Source organism: Emys orbicularis, chromosome 9 (assembly GCF_028017835.1).
Source record: "Emys orbicularis isolate rEmyOrb1 chromosome 9, rEmyOrb1.hap1, whole genome shotgun sequence".
In the NCBI taxonomy this organism is placed as follows: Eukaryota; Metazoa; Chordata; order Testudines; family Emydidae; genus Emys; species Emys orbicularis.
The window spans coordinates 16727743-16747112 of NC_088691.1; positions in this window are offsets into that span (position 1 = coordinate 16727743).

Here is a 19370-nt window from a genome sequence, read left to right on the forward strand (position 1 = left end):
CCTAATCATTTTTGTGGCCCTTTTCTGTAATTTTTCCAATTTTAATATATCTTTTTTGAGCTGGGGCAACCAGAACTGCACACAGTATTCAAAGTGTGGGCATACCACAGATTATATAGTGGCATTATAATATTTTCTGTTTTGTTATCTATCCTTTTCCCAATGGTTCCTACCATTCTGTCAGCTTTTTTAACTGCAGGTGCACATTGAGCAGAGGTTTTCACTGAACTATCCACGATGACTCCGAGATCTCTTTATTGAGTGGCAACAGCTAATTTAGATCCAATCATTTTGTATTTGTAGTTGGGATAAAGTTTTCCAATGTGCATTTCATTGCTGATAAGTGCAAAGAATTTCATCTGCCATTTTGTTGCCCAGTCAACCAGTTTTATAAGATCCCTTTGTAACTCTTCTCAGTCAGCTTTGGACTTAACTATCTTGAGTAATTTTGTATCATCTGCAAACTTTGCCACCTCACTGTTCACCGCTTTTTCTGATCATTTATGAATATGTTGAACAGCACTGGTTCCTGTACAGATCCTTAGGGGACCCCATTATTTACCTCTTTCCATTGTAAAAGCTGACAGTTTATTCCTACCCTTTGTTTTCTATCTTTTAACCAGTTACTGATCCATGAGGACCTTCCCTCTTATCTCATGACTGCTTACTTTGCTTAAAAGCCTTTTGTGATGACCTGGTCAAAGTTTTTCTGAAAGTCCAAGTATACTATGTTCACTGTATCACCCTTGTCAATGTGCTTGTTGACCCCCTCAAATAATTCAGATAGATTGGCGAGGCATGATTTCCCTTTACAAAAGCTATGTTGACTCTTCCCCAACAAACTGTTTTCATCTGTGTGTCTGATTTGTCTGGTGCTGAAGTTAGCCTTTCTGATCTGTAATTGTCAGGATCACCTCTGGAGCCTTTTTGTAAAAAAATAGGCATTACATTAGCTACCCTCCAGTCATCCGGTACAGAGGCTGATTTAAGCAATAGGTTTCATACCACAGTTAGTAGTTCTGCAATTTCATATTTGAGTTCCTTCAGACTTCTTGGGTGAATACCATCACATGATCGTGACTTATTCCTGTTTAATTTATCAATTTGTTCCAAAACCTCTTACTAACACCTCAGCCTGGGACCGTTCCTCAGATCTGTCACCTAAAAAGAATGGCTCTGGTGTGGGAATCTCCCTCACATCCTCTGCTGTGAAGACCGATGCAAAGAATTTATTTAACTTCTCTGCAAGGGCCTTATAATAATATATGGAGATATCCTATAACTGGAAGGGACCCCGAAAGGTCATCAAGTCCAGCCCCCTGCTTTCACTAGCAGGACCAAGTACTGATTTTGCCCTAGATCCCTAAGTGGCCCCCTCAAGGATTGAACTCAGAACCCTGGCTTTAGCAGGCCAATGCTCAAACCACTGAGCTATCCCTCCCTTGTCTTCCTTGAGTGCTCTTTTAGCATCTAGTGGCCCCACTGATTGTTTAACAGGCTTCCTGCTACTTAGCAGGCTTCCTGCTTCTGATGTATGTACATTTTTTGCTGTTAAGTTTGAGTTTTTTGCTAGTTGCTCTTCAAATTCTTTTTTGGCCTGCCTACTTATATTTTTTATACTTCACTTGCCAGACTTGCCTTTCTTTTTCCTCAGTAGGATTTGACTTCCAATTTTTAAAGAATGCCTTTTTGCATCTACCTGCCTCTTTTACCCTGTTGTTTAACCATAGTGGCATTTTTGGTCCTCTTACTGTTTTTTTTTTTTTATTTGGGGTATACATTTAGTTTGAACCTCTATTATGATATTTTAGGTACTTTCCATGCAGCTTGCAGGCATTTCACTCTTGTGACTGTTCCTTTTAATTTTCATTTAACTAGCGCTATCATTTTGGTGTAGTTCCCCTTTTGGAAATTAAATGCTACTGTGGTGGGTTTCTTTAGTATTTCACCCCCTACAAGGATATTAAATTTAATTAGATTATGGTTGCTATTACCAGGGCTGTCCATAGGGGGGTGCGGGGCCCGGGTCACTCACTGCTGCTAACGCCAGGCCCCCACTAACTTCCCAGGCTGCTCTGAACCCTGCATCCCAAAGTACAGGGCCCCCCATAGCACAGGGCCCGGGGCGGTTGCCTCATCCGTCCTATGGACGGGATGGCTCTTACTGAGCAGTTCAGCTATGTTCACCTCTTGGACCAGATTCTGTGCTCCACTTAGGACTAAATCAAGAATTGTCTCTCCCCAATATTACTACAGAACCACCACAGGACAGGAACAATAAACAAAACACAAACAATTCCCTCCACTCCCCAGAATAATGAAACTTGTCTGGGAACAAGCCATACTGAGGAAACAATCAATATCACACATAACATGAAAGACTGTGTAGATTGTAACATTTTTATGCCTAAAATGTTCTGTTGGTGACATTAATACATTGGAAGAAGAAATCTACTGTACCTCTACCTATATCCCTAACTGAAAGTTTACCCAAAGTAATAACTTAATTCTAAAGTTTAGTTTTAATAGTGCTCTGCATAATCTTCAAAACTGGAAATTAGTCTGTTTATATTAGTCAAAAGTTCAAAATTCATTCATGATTAACAGAGTAACTGCAATTATTATCTGACTGAATAAGAGAATTCATGCTGCTTATTAAGTGTTGCAATGACTGATTTTCAGAGGCGTTGAGTATCTGCCAATCTCACTAACCTCAGCTTCTCAAAACATAGGTCTGAGTAGTTTTAAATGAGAAAAGTTTCTATCTGACCCCAGATAGAAACTGGAATTTATAGGTATCCAACCACTCATGGTGTAGTATGTTAACCACTGTCTCTATAATACACTTGGACCTTCTTGTCAACCCTATTGTTGCCTGTTTTCTTGTATTTCACTACAGGGCATCAAAAAGAAACACAGGGCTAAAGGGCCTTAGAAATAACCCAAGGGATTGGAGGAGTGGCAGATCTACAGTGATTTCTCCCCTCCCAATCCCATAGAAGCCCTTTCATGTAAAAAAAAAAAAAAAAAAAAAAAATCAGATGATAGGATTCTTCTGTGGGTTGAGGTGGTGTGGGGGATACGTCTGCCTACAGGAAGGATGCTGACAGGGAACAACATCTCTCCCCAGCTTGCTCCTCCGGCACTGCAGTGGAAATAACTTTAGAAAAGCTGCTGGAAGTTAATGCTGCCCATAATAGCATCAAATGAATTCTTTCTGCCTTCTACTCCCATAAGATGGGTATAAGGAGCAAGAACAATGGAGAATTCAAAGGCAACACAGCTCCTCTGGAAGCCATACTGCCAGGAGGCAGGGGACTTAGGGAGCATGGCAAAGAGGACAAGCACTAGAGCTTTTTTTGGTGAAAACCAAAACCAAGCCAGTCAAAACCCAAAGTATTTTGATTCTGCAGTTTTGCCTTGGTGCCTCAGGCTTCAAGCTCCCAGACTGGACTTAACTTCCTCGTGATGCACCAGTCTTCCCTCTTCATGGCAACAGGAGATATCTGTCTGGTGATCTCAGCCCATAGAGGAGAATGGGACTCTCAAACACAGAAATGACAACTCCCATGAGACACTGCAGCAGTGCATCAACATATTTTAGTTTTTGGCTGTAAACCAAACATTTCTGGATGTTCTTTTTGTTTTTGGAAGAAACATTTAAGTTTTCCACAGAAAACAGACACTTTGTGGAAAACAAAACAAAAAAGACAACTTTCATTTAGTAGAAAAGCCAATTTTCTGTTAGAAAGCAGTTTTGAGAGGAATTTTTGACTAGCCTTAGTGACACGCTATCACCAATCTATCATCAATCCGAGGTGATAGACCTATTTTATCATGAGGATCCTCAGGTTCCATGGAGTTCAAAGGCTGATTCTCTATCATCTCAATGCAATTGCAAATAATTTCTCCATGCATGCGACACAAATTGGAAACTTGAAAAAATGAGCCTGGCTGTGTTTTCTGGCTAATTTCCCCTTCTCTTATTGGTTATTCACTAGGATGAGTGGATGGTAATATAACCTAATAACAGACTGATTGTATCATTCAGAGGTGCCCTCATCAAAACCAGCTATATCTCTATTACATCTAAAAAAAACCCCTATGTTAAAAAATATTAAGGTTACAAATTTAGGCATTCAAAAGTTAGAAGATGCCAGAAGGTTGCCTGTGCAACCTTAACTCGGCCCCCATGTCTGTATACATTACACCACAGTCTTCAAGCATGCTCAGTCAATCTGTGGGAATGGCACATATGCAGTCTAGTTTCCACACTGGAACGCTAAAAGGATAGAGCATGACCAGTGCAGACAGACTCTTCAAAGATTCTAGCTGCCAAATTCACACATTTCAGTTCACACATGCTGCAAAGATATTTTTCCAGAGGCTTATAACTTGACCAAATTTAGGCAGATTTTTATGGAGACAGTAAAAGCACATCCTTTACACCACAGTGACCCCTTTCTGCCAAATTTGGGCCTCACTGCAAAGCATGAAGGGCACTAAAGTTTCTCAGAAAAAAAATGGTTGTATGTTTTGTTTTGTTTTGTTTTACAGAGATAAATTTGTTGATTTTACCTAACTTAATTCTCAGAAATGGCTGAACCATTTTAGATGAAATTCTCCCCTGGCATCTCAGTTGATCAGGAGACCCACTGATCTTGACCAGGGGCTAAGCTCAGCATTCAGAGGCCAAGGACTATAAGCACTTAACACCTTCACATCAGCAGTAATGCTGTTTAATATGCAAGATGCCACTGAACAAAAGTAATACATGCACCAAAGAGCCTTATTAACCATATGTACTGTGGAAATATATAGCAGCAATAATAATTTTCACTGGATTAAACATAGCTAACAAATACTCAGACTACAACACAACAATAAACCTAACAGAAGTAAAAGTTAAAATATCTAAATATATGAATGCCAAATAGAGGTTGATAATGCTGCCGCATCAGCCTGATATTTAGGTACAAACAGTCAAATAATAATATAGCTGGGAGAAACATGCAGTTAAAGGCAACATAAAACAGATTTTCTGTAAGTGTGACTATATGGCGAAAGGACTATACTAGTGTAATATTTACATTTCATACAGATGAGTTCCTCAAAGATCTTTTAGTTGTGACCATATCTAGTATGTCAGCGAATCAGGAAATTAATTGTTCTGCAAACATCACACCTGCCCATGGTAATTTTAATATTAATCTTCCTATTTATATCAACTGAAGGTCCATTTTAGGCATCATAAACAAATAGTTTTCAAAACAGCTGTTTATAAAAATGTCAGACTTCCAAAAAGAATTTAGTTTTGATTATGATCATGACCCTTTTATTTGGTTTCCATGCAAGTAGAATTTTGTTTGTGGACATTTTTGTGGAAAGCATATTTTTGGCTTGTAGCTGAGATTCCTTTAATCACAAAGTGAAATTGTGAAATTAAATTATTTTACAGTAAAACAAAATTCATTTTATTTGTGTGAAATTATAAATTGCTTGTAAAGATTAATTCAATCAGGCAACAGAAATGTACTAAGGTGACCAGTTATAGTGTTTTTATATCAAATACTTTCAGGAACAGCGGTTGCAAAAATCTGGCAAGCAATTCATAGGCCAAAAACCTATTTTTAAAATTGCAAATAGAAACAAAATTTGTAAAAGTCATTGTGTGTTCATGGTCACTGTGCAAATACGAAAAGATCCCTGAAATTGTTGATTGTGAATTATTAACCTAGGTGGCCGAATCAACAAATCAACTGTTCTCATACATTGCTTTAAAATTATTTTGTGAAACCCCTTGCTACTCCTGTTTAATTTTACATCAGTATCTGATAATTGAAAAGAGAATGAGATGCCTTATAGTAATTTTTTCTTGGTATGTCTATTTGAGACTTATGATTTTGGGTTGGGAGCATTGTTATTGACTTCACTAGGAGCAGAACTCGATCTTTTGATTGTAATAAATAAGAATAATTATTAAGCACTTCTCTACAAAGTGCTTTACAGTATTCATGAATTAATTATTGCAACACCTCCATGAAGTGTTTTGCCTGTTTCAAGATTGGGGGAAACATAGGACTCCATCAGCTCTGCCGAATTACATCAGCTGACTAGCCCATAGAATCTGTGTCATTTGTCCAAGGCCACAGAGGGAGTCAGTGGGATTAGAAATTATTCTGGCTCCTAGTCCTTAACGCAGATCATACCTCTTCTTAAGCAATGGGAGTGAAACCCTAGCCCAATAGAAGTCAATGAGAGTTTTGCCATTGCCTTCAAAGGGGCCAGGATTTCACCAATGAGATTTAAGGCAAAACGGGTTAGGAAGGATCAACAGTCTGGAAATGGAAACAACCCAAGGTTTTGGTTCTCAAAAGGAACTCCTCTTTCTCATAAATGAGTCTTTTCTTTGGAATGAATTTTTTTTTCTGAATTATAAATGTATTTACAGGAAAACTTTCACACAAAAACCTTAATGAAGTTCTGTCACAATATGAACAAGGATGACATTTGATAAAAATGATAAATCAACCCTACTTTTGTAATGATAATTTGGTAACTTGGAATACAACTTTTTTCCTATTATCCTGACTAAGAAGTTTTTTGATGCATTATTTACTATGTGAACAATCTGAGACATATTGAATAATGAACCAATGTCAATTAGGCACAAACCTTTGTAGATTTTAAGATATACAATATGAAGAACTCTACTCTGTATATTCAAGACAGCTTTAGAGTACAATAATAGAAAACATGTCTATAGTTGTCAAAACTGTTAAGGACTTGATACTTTTCACGAAAGGAGGGTAGAAAAAAATTCAACAAAAATAAATTGCATATTAATTCATCTGTGGGAAAACAAAGTGGAAACTTCAAACACTTAGTGGGTGTAAGAAAATCATTTTTATTTATTCAGAAATAAACAGCTGCAAAGCAAAACAAAGAGAAAGAGACTTTTCCTGGCTGTTGTCATTATAACTATGTCACACCTTAGCCATACCAACATTTATACTACCGTCAAATCAAAGATTGCTTTAAGAATATGCATTTCCTTGATCATGAAACAGAGATATATGCTTGATAAGTAAAACAAGCCAATTAATAAAAATATAGGGCCAGATCCTGCTTTGTGCCTGTCACCATTCAATATGAAACTAATCCATCCAGTAACTGTAATATCCAATGCTTCTGTGGTATCCAGGAATCACTAGCTATCACAATATAACATACAAACTTCTCCCATCTCATATAAATTCAGACTGGATTGTTTCATAATAAGTCAATTGTATAGAGATTTTTTTGTAAGGAATTAAAATGATAGACTACAGGGACATATGTACCCAATGAATACATTGTTTAAAAATATTGTTTTAAAGAAACACTATACAAGAAAATAGATTAATGTATTTTGATGTCCTATGGAACTGACAATATAAAAATCTATGCCTATTGCATGGCTATTTCCCATTAAAAATCACTCTTCTTAGTTATTGATAATGGAAACCAAGAATGAAAAGTGTGTTTTACCCAACACAGCCTTGCTAGATGCACAAAAAGCCACAATCAAGGATTTTTTTTAAGGCTGATTTAAAAATGACCTGGTTAGAGAGGAAGTTAAGACAGCTATAGAAAATAAATTTATAAAAGAATATATAACCACTGGAAGAAAGGGGAAGTTGATAGTAATGAATATAAATCAGAAGTTAGGAATTGTAGAAAATTGATAAGAGTAACAAAGGGACACAAGGAGAAATCTATGCCCAGCAGAGTTAAGAACAATAAGGAGTTACTTAAATATGCTAGGAACAGTAAGAATCCTAACAATGTCATTGATCCATTACTAAATGGAAATGGTAGAATTAACACTAATAATGCAAAAAAGCCAGAAATATAAATATTTGTGTAATGTATTTGTAGGAAAATGGATATATTCATCATATGGTGATGATAATTCCACTAGTATCTCTGGAAGATGTTAAACCAAAGTTATTAAAGTTAAACATTTTAAAATCAGCAGGTCCAGATAACTTGCATCCAAGAGTTTTAAAACAAATGGTTGAGGAACTTGCTGGACCATTAATGATGATTTTCAATAAGTTCCAGAAGACAGGAAAAAAGCTGATGTACCAGTTTTTAAAAAAAGGTTTAATGGGATGGCCCAGGCTGTTATAGGCCTGTCAGTCTGACATCGATCCCAAGTAAGATAATGTAAGATAATGGAGCGACTGATACAGGACTCAATTAAATGAGGGTAATGTAATTAATGGAAATAACATGTGTTTATGGAAAATAGATCCTGTCAGACTAACTTTTTTTTTAATGAGATTATAAATTTGGTTGATAAAGGTAATAGTGTTTATATAATAGACTTCTGTAAGGCATTTAACTTGATACCACATGACATTTTGATTAAAAAACTAGAATGATATAAAATTAACATGGCTCACATTTAATGGATTAAAAATTGGCTAACTGATAGGTCTCAAAATGTAATTATAAATGGGGAATCATCATCAAGCAGATGTGCTTCCAGTAGGCTTCCACAGGGCTCTGTTCTTGGCCCTACACTGTTTAACATTTTAATAAATGACTTGCAAGAAAACATAAAACCATCACTGATAAAGTTTGCAGATGACAAAACACAAATTTGGGGAAATGGTAAATAATGAAGTAGACAGGTCACTGATTCAGAGTGATTTGGATTGCTTGGTAAGCTGGGTGCAAACAATTTGCGATTTAATATGGCTAAATGTAAATGTATACATCTAGGAACAACGGATGTAGGCCATATTTACAGGATGGGGGACTCTATCCTGGGAAGCAGAGACTCTGAAAAAGATTTGCAGGTCATGGTGGATAATCAGCTGAACATAAGCTTCCAATGTGATGCTATGGCCAACAGAGCTAATGTGATCCTGGGATGCATAAACAGGAGAATCTCAAGTAGGAGTAGAGTGGTTATTTTACCTCTTTATTTGGCACCAGTGCAACCACTGCTGGGATACTGTGTCTAGTTCTGGTGCCCACAATTCAAGAAGGATGTTGATAAATTGGAGAGCATTCAGAGAAGAGCCACAAGAATGATTAAAGGATTATAGTGTTAGACTCAAAGAGCTATATCTATTTAGCTCAATAAAAAGAAGTGACTTGATTACAGTCTATAAGTAGTTACATGGGGAATAAATATTTAATTGGCTCTTCAGTCCATCAGAGAAAGGTTTAACATGAGCCAATGGCTGGAAGCTGAAGTTAGACAAATTCAGACTGGAAATAAGTTGTAAATACTTGACAGTGAGCAAAATTAACCATTGGAACAATTTGTGAAGGTTTATGGTGGATTCTCCATCACTGACAATTTTAAAATCATGACTGGATGTCTTTTCTAAAAGATCTGCTCTAGGAATTATTTTAGGGAAGTTCTATGCCCTGTTTTATATAGGAGGTCACATTAGAGGATCACAATGGTCTCTTCTGGCCTTTGAATCTATGAAACCTGAGAAGGTACCTGCAATGAACATGGACAGAGAGTTGGACAGAAATGCTTTAAAACTAATGAGTGAACTCCAGCAAAAACTGTTCTAACCTGCAGGGATCAGAGTCCTATGAAAATGCTTAACGTAAAGGCAGATTCCCATTGGAACCTGGAAGAGAACATGCACATTTAAAGCTTGCTATTAGCCCTTCCTTGGATATATTTGTTACATAAACCTAGTTTATGGAGGAAAAACAAGTTAGATTTGGGACTGGATCCAGATTCCCTTGAAGTCAATGGAGGTCTATCCATTCAATCCAAATGGACTTTGGGTGAGGCTTTTAGAAATTAAGCATCTACATGCTCCTGAATGAACCCTCATGTGAATGATCTTTCACCATGTACTCTGAGGTATCTCTATTAATTCGACTTTAATAATGAGCTGGAAATAAAGGTGCTGATACTAATTGCCTAGCACTTCTGTGCTGAAATCAGTTCTTAACACTGACCATAATAAACGCATTAGGCTTTTATATAAAATTTGTACTTAAAATAGCCATGAATCTTCCTAATGTGTCATTTGACATTTGTTATTACTTGGCTGTGGACTGGCTTTGAATATTTTATGAAATATTTATGGCAGAAGGGGATGTGGGATTCATAAGACTAAGACACATACAACATGATGAAAATTAGTAGCAATTACCACTAGGGTAAAATTAGTATAATCAACCATTGCTTTCTTATAAAAAATACAGACTTAATTAGTGGCAGGTGGATATTTCTTCCATTTTCAAATGGACTTTGTTAGGGATTTATTTGCATATTCTTAGCTTTCTCAGGATTAAGTAAAATTCTGTTTAAATCTGAACTTTGGCTAATTAACTCCTGGTAAACAGGGAAATGTTAGGTTCTCTGTAAAGAAACAATTTATAATTTTTCCTTTCATCTCCAAATACTTTGTCAAAACAGAAGTAATAGTTATGTGAATAGCATCCAGTCAGTGAGGAACAGATTGTGAGCAGGTGAAAGTGGGATTCTGAATTTATAAGGAATGCAGTTTGCTTTGTATCTGTAATATAAGGTGAACTACATTGGAAGTTTTACTCTAAAAGCAATCACAGCAGTGGAATGGTTGGAAATGTTATATTTACAATGGTGCCCCCTGCAGTCTATTCAATGGCTCCATGAAATCCATTTTGAAATGATAGGCATGGAAGTCAGTGGATACTGACTCCTGTCATATGATAGATCCTAAATGTTTCTAACCATGTGTCACAGGGTGCTTCACTCACTGCTGGAGCACCTCCTTCTGGCTGAGTCTGGGGATTAGATCTGCAAGGCCCCTTCCTGCGGTTACTCACTCTGTCACTCTCTGCCCCTTCGTTGTGTGGCCCACTGTGGTTTTCCCTTTCCAGGGAAATTGCATGATCTAAATCTCTCTGGACTCACTGTTCGAGACAGTTCTCTTTCACTACCCCCTTAACAGTGCCACTTCTCCAGTGGCTGGTAGGGGAACCTAGGCCCACCCACAAAAGTGGGTTCCCTAGAACAAGCAACCAAGGTTTTCAGGGTCCAAAACCTTTTTACTGCTGTATCCGTGGGGTAATTCCTACCTTGCCTTTTCTCACCCTGAGAGTGACTGCAGACCCCTTCTACTCTTAGCTACTGACTTTTATACAGGCCCCTCCTGTTCCTGTCTAACTGAGCTTCATTTCTAATTAGTCTTTGTTCCCAGACTCCTCTTCCAGGTGCAGCCAAGGTGGTTAATTGGCCCATGTAGCCACCTTAACCACTTCAGGCTTGGTGTGGGGTAGACACCTCATCACATCATGTTATAGGATTTGAAGGGAGAAAAGCTGAATTTCTTACCAATACTCCTGTATTACTCATTTATTATGTAAGAAATTGTTATTAAGCAGTCAATTGATGAATAAACTATTCAGACAAAACAGAAATTTACTAACAAGCTGATTGCGTATGTAAGAATGAGTGACTTAGCAAGTCTAAAGGATATTTACAGACTTTAGAGATCTGACTTCTGGGTTTAAACCTGTATGACTAATAGAGCAGTAGGCAAAGAAAATAAGTTAAATTCTGCCCTCATATATATTGGTGCAGTGTCCATTGAGAATGGGAGTTGTGCACACATCGAAGATCTGACTCTGGCTGACAGTAATTTCTGGAAGGTGTCACATTCTGGAATGCAATGCAGACCAGTGAAGGGTCATGTCACCACCTGTCCTGCAACCTTGGGTGCCTCACAATTGCTTTGCTGATGTAGCTCCCATCCTGGGCTTCTCACAAACAGCATGCAGGTCACACCCTGAGTGTCTGTGTATAGCTACAGCCCTGGTCCAGCAACTCTGACCCCAGCACCCTCTTAGCAACACACCAACCAAACTGGCTTCCAGCAGCTTTGGTTACCATTTGCAGGGTGACCCAAACACATTCCCAGTCCTGAATTTTCCCCAAAATGTGTGTTCTGTGCTGTCCAGCTCTCTCCTGGAGAGTTCAGATATTATAGGTCCGTGCCCCTGCAAGGGGTCAGTATCCAGCAGCCTGCTACTTTAAATGAAGTTACCAAATAGCTCAATTTAAACACAGCACTGTTTTAAAAATAAAACAAATGCATTTAATTACAACGAGGTTTTAAGTGAGTGTAAGTACTAAAGTCAGAAATGTTTACAAGAGAAATAAAGATAAAACTCTTTCTAGTAGCTAAAACTTAAACTAGACTTGGTTCAAGGTAAAATTCCAGCAACATTGTTAACCAAATTTTCATGTCAGGAACCCTCCCAAAGTCAAAAGGCTGGTTTCCTTTGTCTTCTTAGGTGAAAGAGAGAGCCAGTCAACCAACCAGGGATGTTTTTGCACCTCCCTTTTGTAGTCCTGACACCCTTTGAAATTCATTTTCCTGAGGGTTACCACTAGATGAAGTTCCTTCCCTCTATGAGGAGCCATGGAGTCTCATGGTGGAAGAGGTTCCATGTTGCTTGCTAAAATGTGGATCAATCTGTTCCTGTCCCCCTCCATTGCCAAACAGTGACCACTTGACTGGTGACTGCCAATCAACTTTGATGACACCTGGCTAAGGGCGTCAGCTTGCCCTTTGTTTTCGAGAAATTGATTTACCTCCCCTTGCTGTCCCAAAGACTTTGTTTACTACTTATATGAAAATTGAGATAAGCACACATTTCTTTGTTTAGGATAGACCCGTTTACAACATCTGCCTAGTCAGGGCTATGTGGGTTTGAACATGTGCTATCATCATCATACCAGTGAATTCATAACTTTGCATATAATGTTTCTACATACATGTACCATGATATTATTGATCAGTGAGTTATTAGTTTTCAAATTATACCTCACAAGGCACAGTTTTTACAAAGATGATTACAATAGTGTATAAATACAGGGTTGCAATTGGTCACAGAATGGAATTCTCAACTGGTGTAAAACCAGCAAAGCTAACTCCTTTACTAACTGCTTTTCTGCTTCCCATCACCTTAGTGTAGGGTGTACGTCAGGGATAGGGAATGGCAGAGAGGAAGCCTAGCAGAGCTCTGCTACACTGATCCTCCACGAATATAGGGTTACTTCAGTTGCCATGTAAATTAGAGCAGCCTACAGGCTTCCTAACCTCCTCAACCTGATTTCCTTCCCCCACTGTGACAATGACAACTTAGAGAGACTGTCCCCTCCAGCACTCCCAATATCAGAAAGAAGCCATCCCTGTCCTCTAGCAACATTGGAAAACAAGAGTCTGGTCTAGTCAAGCCACCTTTCACCTTTAGCAGCACAAGAGAGACACTACTTGTTCTGTGAATTTGGTAAGGCTGAAGTGCTGGAAAATTAAACATAGTGCATCATGGGAAGCAGGGAGCCTATTTCTATCATCTGTCTCCTTCTCCAAGGGTGTTCCACATTTCTCATCTATGGAAAATTCTCTTTAGGTTTGCAGAATGTATCCATTGCAAAGCTCTGTCCCTTCCTCTGGCTAGGTCCATCTGCAGCACAGCTGATGTCTACTACCCTCTAGACCAGGGGTAGGCAACCTATGGCATGCGTGCCGAAGGCGGCACGTGAGCTGATTTTCAGTGGCACTCACACTGCTCTGGTCCTGGCCACCGGTCCTGGGGGGCTCTGCATTTTAATTTAATTTTAAATAAGCTTCTTAAACATTTTTAAAACCTTATTTACTTTACATACAACAATAGTTTAGTTATATATTATAGATTTATAGAAAGAGACCTTCTAAAAATGTTAAAATGTATTACTGGCACGCGAAACCTTAAATTAGAGTGAATAAATGAAGACTCGGCACACCACTTTTGAAAGGTTGCCGACCCCTGCTCTAGACGTACTTACAGCAGGATTGGGCCTATGCATTTTTACAACACTTTAATATGCTCATTACTGAGTGGCTGCATGGCTCAGGAGATTAATCTAGGGAGCCTTTCATTTCTAGATAACTGATTTGTATAGCGCCTACGTTGGTAGTGACCAAAAGTCATTACTTTATGAAGGGTTTGTGGTGGCTAATGTGAAATGAATCGATGCTCTCAATCCTATTGTAAGTGGACAAGTGAACATAGCATTACAAGCACTAACAAAATTGGTATTTACTGACATCCTTTTCCACAATCTCAGCAGAGAAGCCAAAGATTAAATGGAGATGTGAACTGCATTACCTTCTCATTCTTAGCAGTCGTCCTCCCAGTCGTCCTCGCACTGCTATTGCCCATGCTGTACCTCTTTCTTTAATAGAAGACTTGGATCTATGGAACCGTCTAGCCAGCAACTTTCCTGAGCACTAAATTCTAAACATAAAAGTGCATATTATACATTAATACTTATTTTAGAACATTTATTATTCACCTAAAAATTAACATAGTATCTACCTCTTAAGTAAAAAGTATTTATGCACATCATAAGATTCCTTAGGAGAGTCAGAGTTCTGTGTGGTATATTTTCCTCCTAATGGATACACGTAATTTCCATTAGTGTTAAGAGGAATTATACATATGAACTGAGGAGGAAAGATCTCTCAGCCTGATGTGAAGACTATATTGGCTACAGAAACCCTAATCCTGTTATAGATCATCTATATCTGCTTCAAAGCCAGATAAAGTAAGGTGTACTATTTATGTGAACATGTCTGAATTAGTATATGTTTTGCCTGTTACTTAGGCAGTATCCATTTTTCCTCACATTGCATCACCAGGAAGCATATCTGGACTTGCCTTCATTGAACAGAGGGGGCTCTTTGCTCAATTTTAGATTTATATTATTGATTTTTTTCCAGGTGCCATTGTTTGGTGTAGTAGACTGTTGAATGACACTCTACATGTTCAAATCTTTGAAAATGGCATTTATAATGCAAATGTTGGCATAACCTTAACTACATCATCATGAATGGTGATGCTATGCCATATGGATTGAGCCACATTGACCCAGGCAGCACTGAAGATCCAAATCGCTTGAAAGATAATTCTATCCACATTGTTATTTAGTGATACACTGTTTGGATTATAAAATAAATTCTATGAAATTCAGATGAGACATTGGAATGGATAAGTGCAGCTGAGATGCTGGAAACATCTCATAAATCAATCATTCCTGGTGTGAACAGAATTTCCAAGTTGGTTTTGTACATATTTCATTTTTGCTGGTTTGTTTGATCTTGAAATGTTTCTTTATTTGGAATATCCTTGTTCTAATTCTTTCCTTTTTTTAAAATAGTCACTCATTCCCCATAATCCCTTTATTCCATTCTGTTTTTTCCGTCATGGCTCTTTCAATATCCTTTTAAAAAACCCACCAGTATTTTATTAGGGCCCTTCCAGATATACATTACTGCATTTAGCTGTTGTCTTTGTAATTAACAGCCTTTTGTTACCACTTTTGCTCAAGTCAGAAGTTACAATTTTTTTGGACCTTGCATAATTAGGAAGACCCAGTTCTTGAAAGCCTTGTGGTCACTGCAGTATTCTAGTTTTCACTGGCATAATGATGTTCTGTTTATATTCAAGGACTAGAATAAAATAAGGTGCAGTTCTCACTAGGGTATAAAACCAACATTTTATAGCTTCACATTTTCTGTAACTTTCCTGGATCTGACAACCACCATCCATAAGGCCTCAGAGGCATTTTACTTTCACCTACACACATTAAGTAGAGTACATAAATGAGGGTTGCTGGATTATATGTGATTGAAATAAGTCATATAAATTACTGGTTTCCTGTTAAATGATTAAATAGGGCTCCAAAGTGCTTGAATGACCAATGTTAATTTCATTAGCTATCTGAAGGGCAAACAAGATAATATAGTGAATGGGTCAAAATGCAACTACTAGATACACTCCTGCTTTAAGAATACAGCACCCAAGAGGAAGCTTGGGCAGGTGTCCTCGCTGAGCTCCCGAGCCACCTCTTAGAAAGTGGAAGCATGTGCTGGCCTCCAAGACTGGCCAATGCTCCCTGCCCCTCTCTAAACCTGATCTATCAAGCAAGAATATTGTTGACAAATTATTTGCCCTTTTCCATTCAAAAGGCCACATTGCTGAAAAAGGTGCAACTTGATGCTAATTGTGATGGTACCTTTTGTGTTCTGATCATCTATCCACTAGGTCAGGATACGGACTGAGATCCACCAGTTGATATAGGACACCAAATGTTAGCTGTAGTGACTTTGGGTCACTTTGGACCCAGGCTGACTAGAAAAGCTGTGTAGCCCATTCCTAGCCTGTTGAACTGTCCATTGGTCCACCCTGTTTCTGCTATAGAAATTACAGGGTTAAAAAGAAACAGCTTATTTGTGGCTACATTTCAATTTTGAAAGGCTAGATTTTTGAGATGCTTATTAAAAGATGAATTTAGCCAGTGTCCTTGAGACAGTTAATGAGATATGCTAATATAGAATAAATAGGTCTGGTATGAATTCTTGCTTGATAAGAAAACATCTGCTTGGCTCAGTTGCTTTCAAGGGAGGTTACTAGGTTTGAAGACGGTAAGATATGATAAGGAATATGCAGACGTCTTGAAGGAAACAATTTAAAAGAACTAATTGCTTTTCAGGTTAGCCCTACAACAAAGTTCCTCCATCTGACTTCAACGTGATTTAGATGCTGAGGAAGGTAACAGGCATGGGGGAGCAAGCCACTAAAAGCAGTCAAACAGGATGCACAGAAACCAGCAGAGCAATAAAAGAGAGGCAACATCAAGGCTCCACATCTTGCCAAAACAGGATTAACAGGTCTTCCCCAGAGAGCGCATTTTGACTGAAAGCGACCACTACCCTAAACCAAACAATTCACATTGGCCATATTCATCCCAGTGCAGAGTGCCTGCACCAGACCCTATTCTCTATTTAAAGAGCACTTAAGCTTTTAATATGAGACTTAAGTGGTGCATTTTGCGTAAGTCCTCTGCCTGTGAATTTCACCCATACTGAACTTGGCTGGCTACCAAGATTAAATCTTTCAATACTAAGGCTGGGTGCATGAGTTTGGAGAGGAAATTCAAACTACCTTGAACCATCTTCATTTGTATCTACTTAACTGAACCTGCAATGTGAGCGTTTGTTTTGACAGGCAGTTTACCCCCGTTTAGGTACAGGTATCATTACGGTGCTGTTGCATCATTATACAACTCATCTTGTATTGTGTCTCATGGGGAGAGCATTGGCCACTACCCTGTAAAATCATGCATTGTGGGAATTCATTCCCTAGCACATGGGGGGCAGAAGGTTGGCTGCTTTCTTGCATCTATTCTGGAAAAGGCTTATGCTCCAGCAGCATAGGTGTCCTGGATTTAATCTTTTTCTAATCATGAGATCATGCCATCTCCAAAACACTGTGGAACAGCTTTGGCCTAGTGGATCAAGCACAAGGCTGGGACTCAGAAAACCTGAGTTAGTTCACAACTCCAACACCGATTTACTTAGCCAAAAAGGTGAATGGAGCCTATGAGATTATCCTCAGAGATTATAATGCTTACCTGCCATTGCAAAGTACTTTACAATCAAATCATAATATAGTGGAATCACTAAAAAGTTTCGACCATCTTGAGAGGTATTACCCATTCCAAGACTAGGGAATCTCACATAAGTAGGATTTTTTTATTTTAGTTTTTAAATATGGTCTGTATATGCTATTTTTACTGTTCAGTTTTTACAGAATGTGAGTGCATTGTCAAAGTCTGTTCAGTCATTTAAAACATTGTCTGTATAATCAGTGAATGGTATTAAATTAGGGGCCAAATTCTACTCCAAACTCTGACTTAAATGAGAGTTACACCAGTGTAATGAAGAGCAGAATTGGGCCCAGATCCTTGGCTATGGCTGAAGAGCACACAATGCAGTTCAAAAGATTGTGCAGACATATCTTTTACACTCCCTGATCCTGGACTGGTTGAATGCTGGTGAAGTTGTCCAGGGTAACTTGGGATCCACCACTCTGTCGGAGTAATACTTAGGTGGTCCTCGCAAGGGTGACTGATTTCAAGGTTGGAGCTACAGGTGGTGTGGTACAAAGCAGCCACACTGCACTCCAGGGCCTGGGACTACATGTTCTAGGTAGTATGATTTTGTGATATTGGCTTTCCATGACTATAACATTTCAGAATAATTGACAAGCAGGTCATTTAGAGAATGGCTGATTGAAGTTACTATACCTGCCTAATAATTTTGGTTTCAGTGAAGTACAGATTCATTATAGAATCAAAGCATACCTGCACAGATTCATTTCCCTCAATTTAAAATGTGAGGGAAAGAAATTCAGTAAGTTCTGAATTCCCTTGTAAGTCTTCAGTGTTTACTTCTGGTAAACTACCTTAACTACCCAGTCAAGACCCTAACATCTTGTTAATATGCAGAAAAGTTTCTGCATAGATTTTTTTCTTTATTATAGACTAATTTCCACCTGCCTTTCCCAAGTACCATCATAGTCCTTTCTAATATTTTTCACCAGCTTCACCCAGATTTCTTTGTCTGATTTTTACACAGAATCAATCAGTAACATGTTTATTACTTTTGGGTCACCTCACAAGTGAATCAAGTGAATACTCTCTAACCTAGGGTTGCATATTTTTAGCCTGGAAGGCTTCAATCCCTCATTGTGCTGTACCTTAAATCCACACTCTTCAAGTCTTTAATATAGGGGCAGACCATTTGTGTTTACTTATGCTTGTAAACTAAGGGCCATGGAAAGAATTTTCCCCATTGCACTATGCACCACTGTACAATTTGGCTAGGTATATTATGAAGGATATTGCCTTCCGCTGAAGCATCAGTTATTCTTCTGAATCATTTGGCTTTTAGCCCATCTGCAGATGGATACTGAACTGTTAGAGGGCTTTACCTTCCCTCCCTCCCCTGGTTTTTGTCACGCAGACAGACAGCAGAAGACCAGATGTCTGAAGTGCAGGCAATGTGATGTTTATTGGGGTTAGTTTCAAGCAAGCAGATCCATAGCTCTACCTGCCAGCACAGTCTGTTTCCCAGTGTTCCGTTCCCAGCTCTGACGCCGCCCAGCGTTTACCCCGTGTCCCCTTTTCCAGCTGGGATGCCACCGAGCCTTGCCTGTGTCCCCGTTTCCCATTCCCCATTCCCACCCCCTCCTTCTTAGCAGACCCATATATACCTGCAATGCACACCCACACATCCCCTAGGAGGGGTAAGGAGTGAGGTTGGGCTAGGCTAGGCTTTTCTTGGGCTAGGCTAGGCTTTTCTTTGGCTTTTAGTGTCTCTTACGCCTGCCCCTTCCCCATCTTCCCTTCCCCTCCTGACTGGTTGCTTGACCTTGCCTTGAGATATGAGTTGAGGCAGTCTTAAAATGTGCACTCCCTATATTATACTCCCCCCATGCCCAGTAACACTTTAACTTGTCTTATC